Source organism: Mus musculus, chromosome 11 (genome assembly GCF_000001635.26).
Source record: "Mus musculus strain C57BL/6J chromosome 11, GRCm38.p6 C57BL/6J".
In the NCBI taxonomy this organism is placed as follows: Eukaryota; Metazoa; Chordata; class Mammalia; order Rodentia; family Muridae; genus Mus; species Mus musculus.
Window position 1 is genome coordinate 107,910,120 of NC_000077.6, and position 17,785 is coordinate 107,927,904.

General features: G+C 49.0%; 1 protein-coding gene across 2 annotated transcripts in view; it reads right to left on the bottom strand.

Annotated features, from left to right (window-relative positions):
• The window catches only part of Cacng5 (calcium channel, voltage-dependent, gamma subunit 5), a 40,452-nt gene extending 35,516 nt beyond the window's left edge, over positions 1–4,936 (bottom strand). The window contains exon 1 of one of the 2 annotated variants that reach the window (NM_001199301.1): positions 4,781–4,936. The gene's annotated coding sequence lies outside the window, so the exon portion shown is untranslated. Of the gene's footprint in view, positions 1–1,180; positions 1,244–4,780 lie in introns of those variants that run through there. The other variant, NM_080644.3, reaches the window with a different exon arrangement.
• Between the last annotated feature and the right edge of the window lie 12,849 nt (positions 4,937–17,785).

The following is a 17,785-nucleotide window of genomic DNA, read 5'->3' on the forward strand; positions in this document are numbered from 1 at the left end:
CATGACTAACTGCCCAGGTCTTTGTTCTCAGTGATCCACTGACACGGCAGTAAGCTGCATCGCCAAAGGCTGAGCAGGCAGGACACTTACCAGGCTTTGTACCTGCTGTCATTTCCCAGGATGCTCCGTTCTATATCCCCTCCTCCTAATGGAACCCCGAGGGACCCAGGCTCCCACACAGTCCATCCCTGGAAGGGACACTGTATCTGCACAGGCAACTCTATAACCCAGGCTTTCCCACCCAAATCAAGGATATTCCTCATGCCCATGGGATGTGAGTTCCTGGTACAGGATCCATCATTAGCTTGGATGTCCCTCACTCAGGCTGGCAGATGGATTTCTTCCAGGTGTCAGCAGCACCCCTCTACACGTTTCCTCATCCTGGGATCCTTGGGCAAGGGAAAGCATCAAGGCTTTCATTGCAGCAGTCACCAAGGAGGTCAGTCCTTTGTAGCTGCTGTGGGCTGCTTCCCCTTTCCCAGTTCTGAGCTAATTTTAAACCTCTATTTTTAAGAAGAACCTGACTTCTCATACATACTGCTTGATCAATAAATAAGGGCCTGCCTGGGACTAATTGAGACTCTGACTTCTGCATGGGGCAAGAGAGTCTTGGGGAGGGATATGGTCTCAGCAATTCCACTCAACTGTGGAACATTCTATTTCGAGGCCAGCCTCAGCAGAGGGAGATTGGCAAGCCAGCCCTGAAGGCCTGGAGAGACACTGGAGCACAAACACAAAGCTTCCTCTTGCTTCTCCAAGTCTTGGGTTCACGTCCCTTGACCTCCTGGGATACTGGTCCCAACCTCAGCAGATAGCCCGGGTCCCGTTCAATGAATACATACAAACTCAAACATAAGAGATGTTGCCTAGGAGCGGGAGGGGCCACTTACCTCCTAGTTCTTGGTAACAGGCGTGAGACATATGCAATAAGGATAAATGCTATCCCCAAAGATCACCAACATGTGGGGGTGGGGTCACCCTCCTCAGAGGAAACACAGGCACTGGGAGATATTTCAGTGCAGGGCTAGAGCTGGGGCAGAAAACTCAACACGGCACAGCCCCAGAGTGCACTTTTGCGGGAGACAAGAGTGCGGGCTGTCCATTACATCTTCCACGTTCCTCCACCCTTCTGGACCTTACTCCTTACAATCGAAAAACCAAGTAAAGAAAAAGCGCCTACCTCTTTCAATGTCAGCTAAAGGCAGTCGAGATGGTGTAGGTCGGCACCCAGCAGGCTGTGAGCGCTCAGTGTGAAAATGCAAAGTCCTATGAGGGTGTGTGTGTGTGGGGGGGGGGGTTAAATCATCAGACTCCAGCAACCTGTCCCTACCCTCATCCACTCCACCCAGCCCCAGCCACTGCCCCCTTAAGCTTTATCCCCCCCACTGCTTGGCAGGTGGGTCCCCAGATTTCTGCACACTTTGCTCTCTCTCCTCACTTCCCCTCTCTGCCGAAATGTCACCTACTCAGGCACGCCACCACTGAGTCTCCTTTAGAAATGGCCGCCCACCCCACCCACACTCTTCAGCCTCTCACCCCACCCTCTCGCCAGCACTTCCACCATGCAGCTGACTGCTTTTTTGCTGCTTTCGCATAACACTGCTCCTGAGGGAGCAGGACTGTTTTTTTTTTTCTTCTCTCCTAGTTTATTCTTAGCTAGATCCCCAATGATTCTCAACATCAGGCTGCCTTGCTCCCCAGGGGATATCAGGCAAATGTCTGAGGACAGCCAGGTGTGTAGATGGATGAGTGCTGTTGGTATCTAGTTGGTGGAGACTGGGGACATCCTGCAATACGCAGGTCAGCCTACTTGTCACCAAACACAAGAATACCCACCCCCCAAAGCCAAGCATACCAGAGCCCCCCCTGTCACTTAGCTCAGTGGTTGGCACAAGCCCCCTGGTGCTCATTATGGAAACAAAGATATGCTGCCACCATCAACATTATATATAAGTCAGCATTATATATAAGGGTGTTTGTCCCTTGGGCTGGGGATGTAGCTCAGCTTGGGTGATGATATGTTTGCCTACCTTGTATAAGGCCCTGAGCTTGATCCCCAGCCCTGCGGAAAGCAGGCATGGTGGTCCATGCTTACAATCCCAGTGCTTGAGAGGCGAAGGCAGGATAAGGGGTTTGAAACCATCCTCAGCTACATGGATAGTTTGAGGCTAGCCTGAGGTACATGAGAGCTGGGGCTTTATCAGAAAAACAAAACTAACCGAATAAAACAAACAAACAAAAAGATGTCTATTGGGAATGCAAGACCATAAAGACACATTAGTGGCCCACTGTGTCTCCTTTCTGGTTGAGACCCGGCCCTCTGGACCACTAGGGTGGGCTGCAAACACTCTTCTTTGGACTATCATAAACCAGGACTGGTCAGCAGTGGCAGTGGTACCCACAGATCTAAGAGATGCTCATCCACCCTTTCCCCAATGAGGCTGGCCCACGGGCTCTCTCAGCAGGGACTTCCCACAGTTCTCTAGCATGCCCCACTCTGAGATACACAGGACCTCACAAGCCATTCATGCTAACTCCAGTGGAATCCCTTGTTCCTCCAGCCTCCATCATCTCGGGCGCCATGTCAGGTGTGCGTGAACGACTGTTTCTGCTTCTCTCCGGAGAGGTGACACGAGGGCCAGGGTGTGTGTGTGTGTGTGTGTGTGGCACTGGTGACCTTGTTCTGCTGCCCTAACAATGTAAACAGCCAGAGCCACAGCCTAGGTTCCAAACACAGAATGCTGCATGGCTGCCTGTGGGGCTGGAGCTGTGTGCCGAGAGAAGAGATGCTGAGTGGCTGGGTGAGGCAGCTTTGGGGCTTCGCCTCTCACAGGGCCCTGCAGCTCACTCCCAGTCAGCTGTCTAGCACAGGCTTCCTTAGTAGGCACCCGCTTCCTGTTCCCACAGAGAATCACAACCGAGGTGCAGCTCTTCCCTGCCCGTCACCTGCCATCTGCCTTCGCAGCCTGCCTTCCTCCCAGGGTACTGGGTCCCTGGGGACCACACCTTTGGAAAGTCCTATCTTTTCTCTTCTGCACCAAATGTTCCCCCTTTCTGGTCTTCTGTCCATACCCTCTTTTCTTAAAGGTCCCGAATGTCTCTAAAGAAGCCATCACTGTGAAGGTTTAGTAGCTGACACAGGTTGCAAGGCAGGGGACCAAAGGAATAAATCTCTCATGGCAGAATATTAGAACTCAGACAGCTATACTCCAGGAGAAGTGGATATTTGGTGAAGAGAGGATTTACCAGTGCCTGTAAAGTCACCTGCAGTTGTCCCCAGTTCTGTCACCATGTAAGACCAGCACCAAACTCAGGATGGGATGACAGACAGACACACAGTGAAGGACTAGCTGGCAATGACCCAGGAGTCTGCAAAAAAAATGGACCAGAAGCCTGGGGAAGCAATGATAGCTCCCCCTAGAGTCATGGCTCCATAGTTACAGCTCCTTCATCCTCGGGGAATCTAAACTCCACCAGAGCTCTGGAAAGCTCTTCACACTGCACATTGTCCCTCTCGGAGAACTAATTTGGCTTTCCTCACTATGTGGCCACCATCCCCAAGTCTAGTGTCTGAGGAAGCCGAGACAGCCCTGGACATTTCTGCGAATGGATACTGTCATGTGTGACCTTACTCTGTTCTCACAACTGACAGCCCAGCTTTACAGAGCCTCCAAGGGGCTCTGTGAATTAGCCAATGCTACACTGTTAGAGGGTGAGCGAATGGGGTTAGAGTCCATGCTTTCTATCACAGACTAAGGCCAGCCTCTTCCAGCTGTATGTGAACAGTTCAGCTACCATGCCCCCAAGCCCTCTCCCAGGTCACAAAACCCTGATGCCTCCAACCTGAGAACGGTTGGAATTTCTGCCACCTGTGTGGCAAGACCAAGTAGAAAGCTATCCATTTCTCAGCATCCTGAGAGCCAGCCTTGAGATGAGACTTGCTCAGCAACCACGGGAGGTACCTGGTATGGTTTTTAAATCCCTGTTCAGCCCCAAGATTTCATTTCACTTTAAAACTGCTCATATGTTGCAGCTCCATCAATTACCATGATAGGATTCCAGTAAAGAGATCCAGTCATTAAATGGGGGCACTTTCGAGTGGCTAGGGGAAAATATAGGGTACTCCTGGGGGGAGGGTTGGTATCTCACACAAAGCATAAAGGGAATCCCCATGCCTTGTGGTGTCCCACCACGGACCTTTATCAGCTCTGGGGCTTTTAGCCAAGCCCCTTTCTCCCATTAGCCCTCCCAGGCATCCCCTCCTGTCGCCTAGGGCAGACAGGAGGAAAGCAAGATAGGCAGAGCGGATGTCCTAAGATGGGCAGGTAACTTGCAGATGGGTGAGACCACTGGGAAGTGAGTCCAATCACAGATCCTGACAGCCTAGGAGAGTTAGGCCCTCAGAGACCCCACAGCCCAGCTCAACAGGTGGCAGAGGCCTTTACTATCCCGCATCCGGGTCATTTCTTCCAGTTTTACTCAAGTCTGTGGTGGGAAAGTGTGGCTTTGGCTTTGGAGTGGGCAAATTGCTCGAAAGCATCGGCAAAGAGGGGGCGTCATGATCCCCAACCCCTGCACACACACACACACACACAGAGAGAGAGAGAGAGAGAGAGAGAGAGAGAGAGAGAGAGAGAGCGCCTGCACGCCCCACCCTGCCCCTGGCTACTCAGTTAAGGAGGCCAGCTCAACGCAGTAGCATTGACTCCACTAGAGATAATCGCTTCCTGGACCCCCGATAAGGCGTGTGTATATCCCTCCTGCTCATCTTTGCTCTTACCTCACGGTCACGACCCCAGACTCGCCTGGAAGGTCCCTTGTGGGCTGCGCGCGGTGAAAGGTGCCGCGCTGCTTGCCGGACGCCCGCCCCGTCCGGTCCGCCGGAGCTGCTCTGCGCCAGCTACCGTGCGGGTGGCCGCCGCTGGAACACTGGACTAGAAGAAGGCGGGGTCTGGGGCGGGGTCTGGGCGGGGCCTGACTTCCCAATGCAGTCAGTTGCGGGTGGGCTTTGGGACAGAAGGATGCTGCCTTCCACCCAGAGGAGAACCCTTGGGGTGGGGAAGCGTCCTCGTGGAGGCTGTAGGTGAAGACTTTGGGGGTTGTCGTAGGAGAAGGGAGGCTTTCCAAACGAGAGCACCTGCCTTGAGTCAGACTTATCGTCCTGTGGCGGCCGCTGCAGTCGGTGGTGGAGAGATTATTCCAGCCCCAGCCAGTTGTTTATTGAGTTCTGAGGGCCAGACACTAGTCAAAACACTTTTCAGGTCTCTGGTCATTTGACCTTCACAACCTTCCCATTTCATGGATGCCAAGGGGAAAGCTCAGACCCAAGGGTGTTCCTGAAGACACACCACAGAACCACATCTGTAGCTCATAGCTGCCTGGCTCTGGCATTAAGCATTTCTTCCTTCTCTAAATTGTTACCTGGCTTCCGTGGCACCGTCAAACTTAATTTCACAGGTTTATGAAGCCCCAGACAATTTGCAGCTGGAGCCATGGTATGGTGAAGGGCGGCTATCCAGCCAGACTGGCTGGGAAGACATATGGCTCACTCTTTCTGGCTGGAACATCAGTCCACCTTCATGTCTCTGAAATGGCAGCTGGTAACTTTGTCCACACATGTGTAAACTTTGCACACAGTAGCATTTGCTGCAAGCTGGAAGCATGCCCTGCAGGGATGTAGGCTTGGGCAGTCTGGCCGCGGGCGTCCTCCAGCAACTTGACTCTTCTGTCAAGTTCCTTCAGGCAATGAAGATGGTTCGTGTGAATGTGTGCTCATGTGTGTGTGAGTTCATGTGTGGTGTGTGTGTGTGTGACACACATGCCCAGTGTGCACACATGTGCGTGCATGCATGCAGTTGGGATCTTGGTACTGGAACTCTGATTAGACTCGGCTGGTCAGCAAGTCCCAGGGATTTTTCCTGTTCCTGCTCCCAGTGTCTGGACTGCAAATATTTGCTAGCATTTTACCAACTCAGCTGTTTCCTCTGCCCAGTGGTCAGTGTCAGACACGGAGATATCAGCAGTGAACACATTTACCCCCAGACTATAAGACATCACTTGTACGAAAGCCCTTTATGGCTAAGGTTGCTTGATCCAGACCGTGGGTGGATACTGCTGTATAGAAACTGCACCACATACTATTGGTTCTCCCTGTGGTATAAGGATGCATTTCTCTTCCTCCTCTGGGCCCAGGAGTCATCAGTGTGGCAATGATGAGTTGATTGACATTCTCCTTGATATTATGAGCTTAGGCAGAAGGCTTGGCACAGAGCAGGTGCGAGGGAGGTGTTTGTTGAATGAATGTCTAAAAGTTGGATAAATTTTTCAAGAGACTAAAGCTGCCAAGGAGATAGCTGCTAAACAAACTACACTACAGGTGTGGTGGATCCGTGCCACAAAATGACAAAGAAGATCTGAGTTTGAGGCCCAGCCTGTTCAACACAGTGAGTGCCGGGATAGCCAGGGCTACATAGTGAGACTAAAGAGACATTGAATTCACAGAAATCCACCTGCCTCTGCCTCTGCTGGGATTACAGGCATGTGCCACCATGCCCAACTTTTTCTTTTTCCATTGAAACTCTTTACATAGGGCATTTCCAGGGATGCCCGTGGCTTCCTTCCCAGTCTGCCCAATGCAGTGTGCCCCAAGACTTGGTGACTGAGAGAGAAAGGATGTGGATTTGTTGGGATGTGATCTTCAACCTGAATCTGCCACCTAGCTAGTTGTGTGACCTCAGACAAAATTTATAACCTCTCTGAATCTCTCACTTCTGGGAAACCAGGGTATGGCTCGGGCAGTTGTACAACCCTTTCTTGGGAAGGCTGTGTTTGGTGTGTGTATTGATAAGCTTTCCCACGATGTAATTCATAATCACTTTGGCTGAGATGCTCTGCTATGTTTTGCACAGACTCCCTCCTCGCGGTGCGGCCAGAACTGGTGAGAATCTTGAGCTTCTGAGACCTTGTGGGTGAAGGATGTTGCACCTGACATGGTCTGTATGAAAGTTACTTATCTGGCCTTGAGATGCAGACCTGCAGGATGAAGAGCCTTCCAGTAGTAAGACAGAGGGCAGAGAGGGAGTTTGGAGAGGAGGAAGGAGTCAGCATAGACTGTGGACAGAACATAGGAAATTTCACCGAGGTTTGAAATGCAAATGGGCTGGGGTTGGATGGGTGTGGCTAGACAGCTGCAGACATAGATTGGGGTGGGGGTAGGGAGAGCTGTGTTAAAAAGCCTTTCTGGGGCTGGAGAGAAGGCTCAGCGGTTAAGAGCGCTGACTGCTCTTCCAGAGGTCCTGAGTTCAAATCCCAGCAACCACATGGTGGCTCACAACCATCTGTGATGAGATCTGATGCCTTCTTCTGGTGTGTCTGAAGACAGCTACAGTGTACACACACACACACACACACACACACACACACACATACACACATCACACACACGTGCGCACGCGCACGCACACACACACATATACATACATATATGTATATATATATTTATATTCTTTTATTTTAAAAAAGCCTTTCTGGTCCTTGAAGGAGTCTTGCCCTCAGGCTGGAAGACCCCTGAGCTGGCGCCAGGAAAGGAAAGGAAAGCATTCAGCCCTAAGCAGAGCCTCCATCCCTAGCTACAGCTCTGCAGAGCTGGCTGCAGATGAAGACAGGCCTGGAATGGCAGGAGAGGAAGTCTACTCAGAGGCTGCCGTTACAGCGGGGCTGGAAACGCTCCTGTTGACATAATGGGAAAATGGTGTAGGTGTGAAAGCCAGCAGCTGTGCTTGGGGACTTGGGGACTCCTGGCCTGATGAATAATGGAGCAGATCTCCCTCCCCGATCGCTTTTTTTGATCCTTTCAATAATTCATCACTCCCTGTTGGGTGAGGAGTTTCATGAAACACAAGCTTTCTCTGAATCCACAGCTGAGTTGAGCGAATCTGAGGCTCCACACGCTAGTTAGGTCTTAATTAGGAGCACCCTGCCACACTGCACGTGCATGTCGGCTTTGCCCAGTAAGCTCTGCAAGCATGAGGAAGAAAATGCCCAGTTATGTCCTGGGTAGGGGTGGGGCTTCCTGACAGCCTCCTCCTGGCCCTAGTGGATGGGGGTGGTGACAGATCCCGCTTTCAGGTGTCTGCTCTGTCAGCCAATTCTCTCTGCCTTCGGGATCATGGAGACAGGTGACATGATGTCTTCTGTCACCTGAGCTCTTGTATGTGATAACGAGCAGTCGGACTTCCTGGGTGACTTTTGATAGACACATGCCACGGGCAAAAGGCAAGCTGGTTGTTACCGCTGCCACAGAGTGTTTCCTGGTGTCTCTCTCTGCCTTGCCTTGTGGTCTGATGGTTGCATGGTGAGCGATTTGGAGATGGGCTAGGAATCCAAAGTCCAGGTCACAGTGGTGGCCAGTGTCAGTGATGGAGAGGCAGTGACACCTTTTTGGTGTCAAGGACAGAGGGGATCAACACTTATCTGTCAGGCTTATATATGTGTGACTTGAGACACATAGGCATGTCTATGTCTGTGGAGACAGAGAGAGGGAAGATGGCCCAGTGGAGTTGGGAGAAGGAGGGCAGGTAGGAGCTGAGTATAAGCACAGGCTGTCACCTGGGAGGGATGACTGATGCTATCATGAATCCCTATCTATCACTACTCAGGGCAATCACACACCAAGCGTGTTCTCTGTGTTAGCACACTTGATTCTAAAACCAAGGCTACCAGCTCAGACACCATCAGAGGTAAATTTCCCCAGAGATAGCCAGATGCCAATGTCCCAAGGGGAATGGCAAGTTCACACCCTGTTTGCATGGGCATCTCATGTGCTAAAAGGTGAGAGTGAAAACCACAATCTTCAGGCTGCTCTCAGAGACAAGGTCCCAGGAGCTGATCATAGCAGCAGAGCCCTGGAGGGTTCTGAGCCACACAGCTTAGGCTGGGGAAGCAGGGAAGGCCAGGATGACTAGGTCATTGGCCACAGGGCTTAAGGAATAGTAGGTTTCAAGAAGCAAAAATTCAGGACTGCTGCTGTGGCCCAGGGGGTAGAGTTCTTAATAGGCAAACACAGTCCTGAGTTTGATTTCTAACTCTATAACAAATCAGGTATCATGGTGAATATCAATAATCTAACCACTTAGGAAGTGGAGGCAGGAAGATAAGTTCAGGAGTTCAAAATCATCCTTAGGCACATAAGTAAACTTGAGGTCATCCTGAACTCCAGGAGACTCATGAAGAAGAAGAAGAAGAAGAAGAAGAAGAAGAAGAAGAAGAAGAAGAAGAAGGAGGAGGAGGAGGAGAAGAGGAGGAGAAGGAGGAGGTGGAAGAGGAGGGGAGGAATAGGAGGAGAAAGAGATGGAGAAAGAGGAGGAAGAGGAGGAGGGGGAAGAGGAGGAGGAGGAAGAGGAGGGGAGGAAGAAGAAGAGGAGGAGGAAGAGGAGGAAGAGGAGGAGGGAGAGGAGGGGAAGGGGGAGGGGAGAGGGAGGCAGATGAGGACCTAGAAGGTAAAGCTGTGCTTTGTTGCTCACAGTTCTGTTTTGCCTGTGGAGTCTGCTCTGTAAGTGGCTCCCCTTTCCTCCTGTACTTAACTTTTCTGGGCCAGGCATGACCTGTGTTCTACAGAGACACTGGTATAATCACCCTTGCCCCAGTTCTTTTAGACCCAGCCACATCCCTCCTTTTTCTATCAGCCCAGCCTCCACTGTTTCCCACACTCCTAGCTACCCAGCCCTCTCCTTACCCAGCAAGTGCCTTGTTGAGGCTCCAGGCCCAGCAGGCAAAGAAGTGATTTCCTTTCTTGCACGGGAACATGTTCTCCCTTATTCTCAAGGCAGCATCCTGTGGAACCCGGGTGATGACATTGCCGCCTGCATCCCCACCTGGTGACTGGCACAGCAGCGCTCGTCGCCAGCATGGCTGTTCTTCATGTTCTCAGCTCTGTGCTCTCTGCCCGCGCAAAGGCCAGCTGTTCAACTTCTGCTCTCCCGCGTTGTCCCCTTGGTAACTAGAGGATTGCTTCTAAAACAGTTTCAAGGCCAGGGGAACCCATACACAAAATGAAGATGTCTCTCGATTTTAATTACAGAGAAAGTTACGAGGAATAGCTTAAAATACAGGCCCTGGGTGGAGTAGAATAGGCAGGGGCCCAGAACGAAACTTCAGCCGTGGGGTGCGAAGGAGAGCTGTCCAGTCAGCACCTGGACAGCTCCTAGCTGGGCTAATAAGCCAGGCAATTGGTAGCGATCTCTGCAGGGGAATTATAAACTCCAGATTAGTAGTTCTCAACCTTCCTAATGCTGTGGCCCTTTAATACAGTTCCTCATGTTGTGGTGACCCCCAGCCATAAAATTATTTCATTGCTCCTTCATAATTGTAATTTTGCTCATGTTATGAATCATAATGTAAATAGTTGATAGATGGCTCCCAGGGCTTGCCACCAAACAGGTTGAGAACCACTGTTCCAGGCTGTTCCTTGTTTTCACCTGAACTCTATAAAATTTGTCTGGTCACTCAGGCCTTGTGTCTCTTGGAGATGCCAACCTCATCTGATAAGAATAAATGAAGACACTGAGTGGGAGAGATGGCTCAGTAAGTGACATGTTCGGTGTGTCAGCGCAGGGGCTAGCTCAGGTCTCCTGCACCCACTACAGTGCTGGGGGTGGGTGGGCTGTGGGGGTGCATGCGATCCCAGTGCTGGGGAGACAGGGCAACCCCTGGGGCTTTCTGCCAGCTGGCAGAGCTGAGACTGAGAGCTGCAGGTTCAGTAAGAGGCCATGTCTAAACATCAGGCTCCAGGTTCCACAAAGGGAAGCAGCTCTGCTCAGGGTCAGACAGTGGTCACCTCCCACCAGGCACCTTGCAAATGGCAGATCTCATCAGCCTGAGACAAGGCTAGACTCCCAAGGCAAAGGCCCGAGCATGGAATGGGAGTGTAGAGAAAAGAGGGGCTAGAAAATGAGAGCATTTCCATTTATTTCAGAACAAAGAAAGCAGGGCTAGGCTCATGTCACCTCCCAATTACCTGCCTCTCGGGATGACAGGAAACTGCGTCTTAAATAGCCATTTCCTAGCTTTGAAGTTAATGAAAAAAAGCTCTGAAATAAATGAGTGGAAGAGCTCGCTAGAAGACCCGCAGAAGAGCCGGATGAATCCCTCCTGCCCATGGCAACCTTCCATCCCTAGGTCTGCTTACAGGGTCTGCCAGCCTCCACTGTAGGCTGGCTCACATCCTGCCCCATCACTTTCATGTAAGGCACTTTGGTACCAGTGTGGATCTTGATATCCTGGAATACCCCAAGGGTACTGCCTAGTCTGGTTTCTGTTACTGTGGTAGAGATCATGACCAAAACAAATTTGGAGAGGAAAGGGTTCACTTGGTATAGGCCATGGTCCATCATGGAGTGACACCAGGGCAGGAGCTGAGGCAGAGACTATGAGGGAGCGCTGTTGACGAGTTTGCTCTTTGTGGCTATGCTCAGCCTGCTTTCTTAATACAACTTGAGGCCACCTAGTCACAAGGTGGTAAAGCCTATTGTGGGCTGAGTACTCCTCAATCAATCATTAATCAAGAAAGTGTCCCACAGACAGATCTGCAGACCACTCTGATGGAGGCAGTTTCTCAACTGAAGTTCCTCTTTCCCAGGTGACTACAGTTTGTGTCCAACTGACAAAAAAAGTTAACAGTCCAGACACCAAGACACCAGCTCCCTACTTTCAGCATAATGTTTTTGACTTGAATGTGCCCTGGTTTGGATGTTTAGTTACATGGTCACCTGCATATGTCCTCGCGTGGACACATTAATTACATAATAAAGGGGGTAAAAAACTTCCCGGTCAAAGCTAGCATTCTGATTTTTGCTCATTTCTGCTCCACTGGGAGCCTGGAGACAGGTGGGTGTGAAGTGGCGGGGGGCAGGGGCAAGAACTTTCCCAGCCACTGAGAATGACACTACTTCTCCTGGATGGAGCAATGCACCTCTAGATATGTGCTCCTCCTAGATAGATGGTCCTCCTACATAGGTGCTCCTCCTACATAGATTCTACTCCTACATAGGTGCTCACAAAATCACTACATTGCATTTTTCAGTCTAATAAAATCTCCAGTGTTTTCTCTCTGGCCTTTAATCTTTTTTTTTAAACAGCCTTAGTTTATTGTTTTTGGGTTCTGTTTTGTTTAGCTATAAATTGTTCCTGCTGCAGCTACAGTCTTCTGGGCAATGCTCCCTGCTAGAGAGGTGATTTGGCGAATACAGCACTTTCTGCCCAAGTGAGAGGACCAGCTCAGATCTCTAGCGGTCACACAAAAGCTGGGCAGGTGTATTGAATTCCTGTAATCCCAGAACTCCAGATGGGGGGTGGGGGTGGGAACCAGGGGTGGGGGAATTCCTTAGGCAAGATGGTGAGCTAAAGGAGCCAAATCAGTAAGCTCTAGGTTCAATGAGAGGTCTGGCCTCTAAAACTAAAGTGGAGAGTGATTGGAGATGTTATCTAAGATCAACCTTTGACCTCTGTATGCACGAGCCCTGATGTGTGCTGTTCTAGTGTACTAGTCAGTCATCTAGAGTACTAGCACTGATGTGTACTGTACCTGCAAACAGATATGACCTCACACACTCGGGCACATCGCGCACTCAAATACAGTTTTGCAAAGAAGGAAACTGCACAAGAAGCCACTTTCTTATACCGAGGAAGCCTCTAGGAGCTCTTTCATATTAACCTGCTATCTCTGGACCCAACCCCAAACTAGAAAACTCTCACAGACCAAGAACCTTCACTAGGGTCTCATGTCACAGACTGTCACCTAACTCCTGTTAGACAAAGCAAATCAAATACCTAGTATTGACTTATTCCAATGAATGGCATCGGACAACCCAAGAAGCACATGGCTACATCCAATCAGCCTTGAACTACTCAGGATTATACAGTAGCTCATAGCCATGGACATTGAGGCTGTTTTCAATGAGCTGGGCATGGTGTATAGTTCCTGAATGGAACCGTGCCCTTCTCAGCAGAACTTCCCTGTGCCTTCCTCAGTGGTGGGGTGTGCTGCCTTGGCCATGCTTTGGTCCCTAGGCAGCCTGTTCCCCCCAGACACAGGTGAATGGATCTGAAGTGGGGGATCTGGCATGGATATTCTCTGACATGTGGACAAGTGGGAATCAGATGTGGACATGGTAAAGTGTTTTGTGGGTTTACTGCTGCAGAGATGCGGCTCCATTCAGAAATTCCCTGGGTCACCTTTCTGTCTCTTAAGATCGGTTTATGGATGAGGAGGCTGAAAGAATGGCCAGAGGCTATGGAGGGGTGAGGGGAAGATGTGGTTGGTTGAAGCTTTGGGGGAAAAAGAGAATCCAAGCAAAATAAAGTGTACTCGTGTCATGTCCCATATGCCTCTTTTTATTTTAGTGATGTGTGTGTGGGTACACATGTGCACACGTGCCCCTGTCTGTGGAGGTCAGGGACAACATCAGCTAGCATCCTTTATGGTTTGCCACCTTATTTTTGAGACAGGGTCTCTCACTGAACCTGGAGCTCACTTACTGTGCTAGACCAGTTGGCCAGAAAGCACCAGGGATTCTCCGGTCTTCTCCTCCCACAGCTGAGGCTGAGGCACCTGTCACCATACGCCGATGTTTCCACCTGTGCTGGGGACCAGAATTCGGGTCCTTGAGCTTGTGCATCAAACACTTCACCAATGGAGCTGTCTTTCCAGGCCCATGTGCTTCCAGTTTACGACACTAAACATGGCAAACCGTATCGCAGCAGAGCACAGTGCTGGTTGCCAGGGGCTCTGGTGGTCAGGGGTATGGCTGGAAGGGCCAGCAGGAGTAAGTTTCTCACAGAATAGAACAAGTTCAAAATCCTGGTGACAGTGATGGTGGCTATGTGAATTTCACGTGGTAGAATTTCATAGCAGCTGATCTCCCACACCGTGTGTGTGTATGTGTGTGTGTGTGAACTCTCTAGGGGGTCTTCAGTGGGGCAGCCATTCCCTAGCTCTGTTTATACATTTGCCTGTGAAGATAAAACCAAAGGGCAAACTGGCTGAGGGACAGATGGGAAGAGTCTATACTGATTTGAGTCTTAAATTATTTCAAAACAACATGTTTTTAAAGGGGGGAGTTGGGCAAGGGGTGGGCTGAGATGGCTCGGTCAGTAAAGTGCTTGCCGTGTAGACATGAGGACGTGGATTGATCTCCAATACCGAAGTCAAAATCCAGTCATGGTGGAATGAACTTGTAACCTTAGCACTGGGAGCATAGAGGCAGGTAGATGTCCAGGGATGGCTGGCTAGCCAGCCTAGCCTAATGGATAAGCTTCAAGTCTCAGTGAGGGACCCTATCTCAAAAAAGCTAGCGGGAAACCCCAAGGAGGATCAGCATCTGAGGTTGTCCTCTGGCTTCCACATGCATGCACACGCGTGTGTGCCTGCGTACATGAGTCCACACCCCCACCCATACCCACACCCACACACACTGAACAAATGAATGGATGAATAAATGAATATATGTAAGGACTGATAAGCCTAAGTGGGTGAGTGCAAAGGTCCAGCTGGATCTAGTTCAATCAGGACAGCCCGGGAGAAGGAAGTCTCACCAACTAAGGCTTTGTGTGCTGTTTTTGTTTTTTGTTTTTTTTTTTTCTTTTTCCTTTTTCCTTTGAAAACATCGTCTAAAGTAGAATAGCTGTGCGTAAGCACATTTTCAAGAGTGTTGTTGCAAATTGCCCTCCAAAATTATTACACCAATTTCTGCTCCCACCCACAGGGTAGGCGAGGACTGGTTTCCCCAACTCCTGCCAAAATTGGGTTTTAATCTTTAAAGCAGGCTTTTAACTTTTGCCAAGCTGACAGATAAAACATGGCACCTCGTTGTTTTCTTTCCTCCAGGAATTCTAAATTCTTTTCTTGGACCGAGCTGGGCCTTGTCATTGGCTACATTTCCAGACACTGGCTCGAACATCCTCATCGGTCACCTTCATGAAATTTCATCTTTATATTATGCCAAGTAGTTGATGTAGATCACTAAAGACAGGCTAGGAGAAAGAGGCCACTGAATTGATTGTCTTAAAAAAAAAAAAAGAAAGAAAGAAAGAAAGAACAAAGCCATTTCAATGCATCAGCCACTTTTCAGGGGTACAGACCTGGCATCTCAGTATCAGGGATCCAGAGGCAGGGGCATCAGGACTTGAAAGCTGGTCTTGGGTATAGAATTTGAGGCCAGCTTGTGCTACATGGAGCCTTATCTCAAAAAGGAAAAGAAAACACCCAAAATGAAAGAAAACATCCAAAACGTCACTTTTTTTTTTTTTTTTGAAATGTTGACAATGTCTTTTTGATGCAGTAATGTTGAGTTTCTTTTGGATCTCAATACTAGAAAACACTGTCTTTCCCAGCGACATAAGGTTCCAGGAAAGAGAATCACGTGACTGACCATCATGACTCCCACTTTCTTCGGCTTCTAGGAAATGCACAGATAACTGTAAGATCAGTGACGGGGATTTTATTGATTCTCTTTGGGCCCGATGGTCTATTTCTATTTAATTATTTGTTTGAAATATTTTACTTCAAGCTGCTTCCAATCCTGCAGAAAGAAGCTGATGGTAAACACACTCTTGACTAAGAGCTGTAGCAACCATTGCATGCCCGGTATGTAGCCTGGTCCTGGTGCATTGTTTAGGGTGCACATAAGTGTTTGCTGAATGAATAAATGAATGAGTTGACTTTTGGTGGCAAATTATCTAGAAACAGTATGATATTAAAAAAAAAAAGCCCCCGCTAGTTTTTAGTTGATCCAGGGGCAAGAATATGTCACTACAGAAAATAAGATTTCAAGCTAGGCATAGTGGTGCATCCTGTAATCCCAGTACTTGGGAGGGTTGTGAGTTCAAGTCCAACCTCAGCTACAAGTTCTAGACCAGCCTGGGTTACATTTGGTTATGTTCCTGGGACCCAACTGGGGAGAGGAGATAAAATGCATAAGAAGATTTTGGATCTAAGGTGTTTGTCACTGAAATATTCAAAATAATTGCAAGGATGGAGAACTCTAAAAATTTAACAAGAGCAGCCTTAACAAAGGTCAGTTTGTACAGTCAAAACCAGGAGGCATTTTAGATATTCAGTGGAGGTCTAGATGTGGTGGCACATGCCTGTACTCCCAGGACCTGGCAGCCAAAGGTAGGAGAATTTTGGGATTCAAAGCTAATGTATTAGTCATTGTGATAGTTTGTATATGTTCAGCCCAGGGAGTGGCACTATTAGTAGGCATGTCACTGTGGGTGTGGGCTTTAAGACTCTTATCCTAGATGCCTGAAAACCAGTATTCTGCTAGCAGTCTTCAGATGACGATGTAGAACTCTCAGCTCCTTCTGCACCAAGCTTGCCTGGATGCTGCCATGTTCCCATCTTGATGATGATGGACTGAACCTCTGAACCTGTAAGCCAGCCCCAATTAAATGTTGCCCTTATAAGAGTTGCGTTGGTCATGGTGCCTGTTCATGTCAGTAAAACCCTAAGACAGTCCAATGCTGTGATAAAACTCCATGATGAAAGGCAACTTAAAGAAGAGAAAGTTTATTTTGACTTATTGTTCCAGAGGGACGGGCTGAGAGCGCATCATGATGGGGTGGAGAGATGGTGGCAGGAAGCTGAGGACTCATACTTTTAACTAAAGCATTAAGCAGAGATCTTGAGGTTGGGTGAAGGGACCATCTCTCAAACCTACCCCCAGTGATGTACTTCCTTCAGCAAGGCTCAACTCCCCAAACAGCACAAATAACTGAGCACCAAGTGTTCAAATGATTTAGCCTATTGGGGGGACACTTATCATTTAAATTACCATAGCTAGCCTGGGCTCTCTTATGACTTTGTGGCCAGCCTGGGCTATGCAGCAAGACCTTGTTTAAACAAACAAAAACAAACCAGTATAGAGTTCTTAATGACTTGATTAAGGTATGCAATATTACTATCCATGGGACTAGATATACTTGGAAAAGCAGGATAGGTACGTGGATGCCCACCGTGTGCCCAACAGAGTAAGATGACACGCCAGAAGAAAAGAAACAATCTCTGATGCCATTAGCAGTCTCTCAGGTTGTGTGATGGCGTGTGAAATTTATTATTTTTGTCTTGACTTTGCCATATTTTTCAAGATTTCAGAATAAGATTTAATTAAAAATTTTATTTTATGTGTTTAAGAAGTATGTTAACCTGCATGTCTGTCTGGGCGATCACAAGGATGCAGGGCGCATGGAGGCCAGAAGAGGCCATCAGATCCACTGGAACTGGAGTTACAGGTGGTTACAGAGAATACTGTGGGTCCTGGGAACTGAACCTGGGTCTTCTACAAGAGCATCCAGTGCTCTTAACTACTGAGCCATCTTTCCAGCCCCCTTTCTGAGATTTTTTTAACCACCTCTCTGTAGTGCATTGATAGGGCATTCTTAATTAAAAGTAAGAAAGGAAAAGATATAAGTCAACAGGGCGATGTCTGGGGACAAGAATGCTGTCAGTGACACTTCATGAAGAGCTGGGGACAGTCCTCTTTGCTAAGCTGCCCCAAACTCCCACCCCGTAAAAATGGTGAGACAGCTATTGATGTAGATAAGTGTCAGGATAATTAGTTATGCAGCACCTCACGGCTGCAGTACGTGGTAACTAGTGTGAGCTGCGAGGACATAGAGTGTGTATGCTGTGTGTGTCTGCACAAGTGAACCTTGAAATGACTCATCTGTCAAAAAGCAAAGCTCACTGTTCCCGTAGGTTCAGAATACATTTTAAATTACATATAATTAA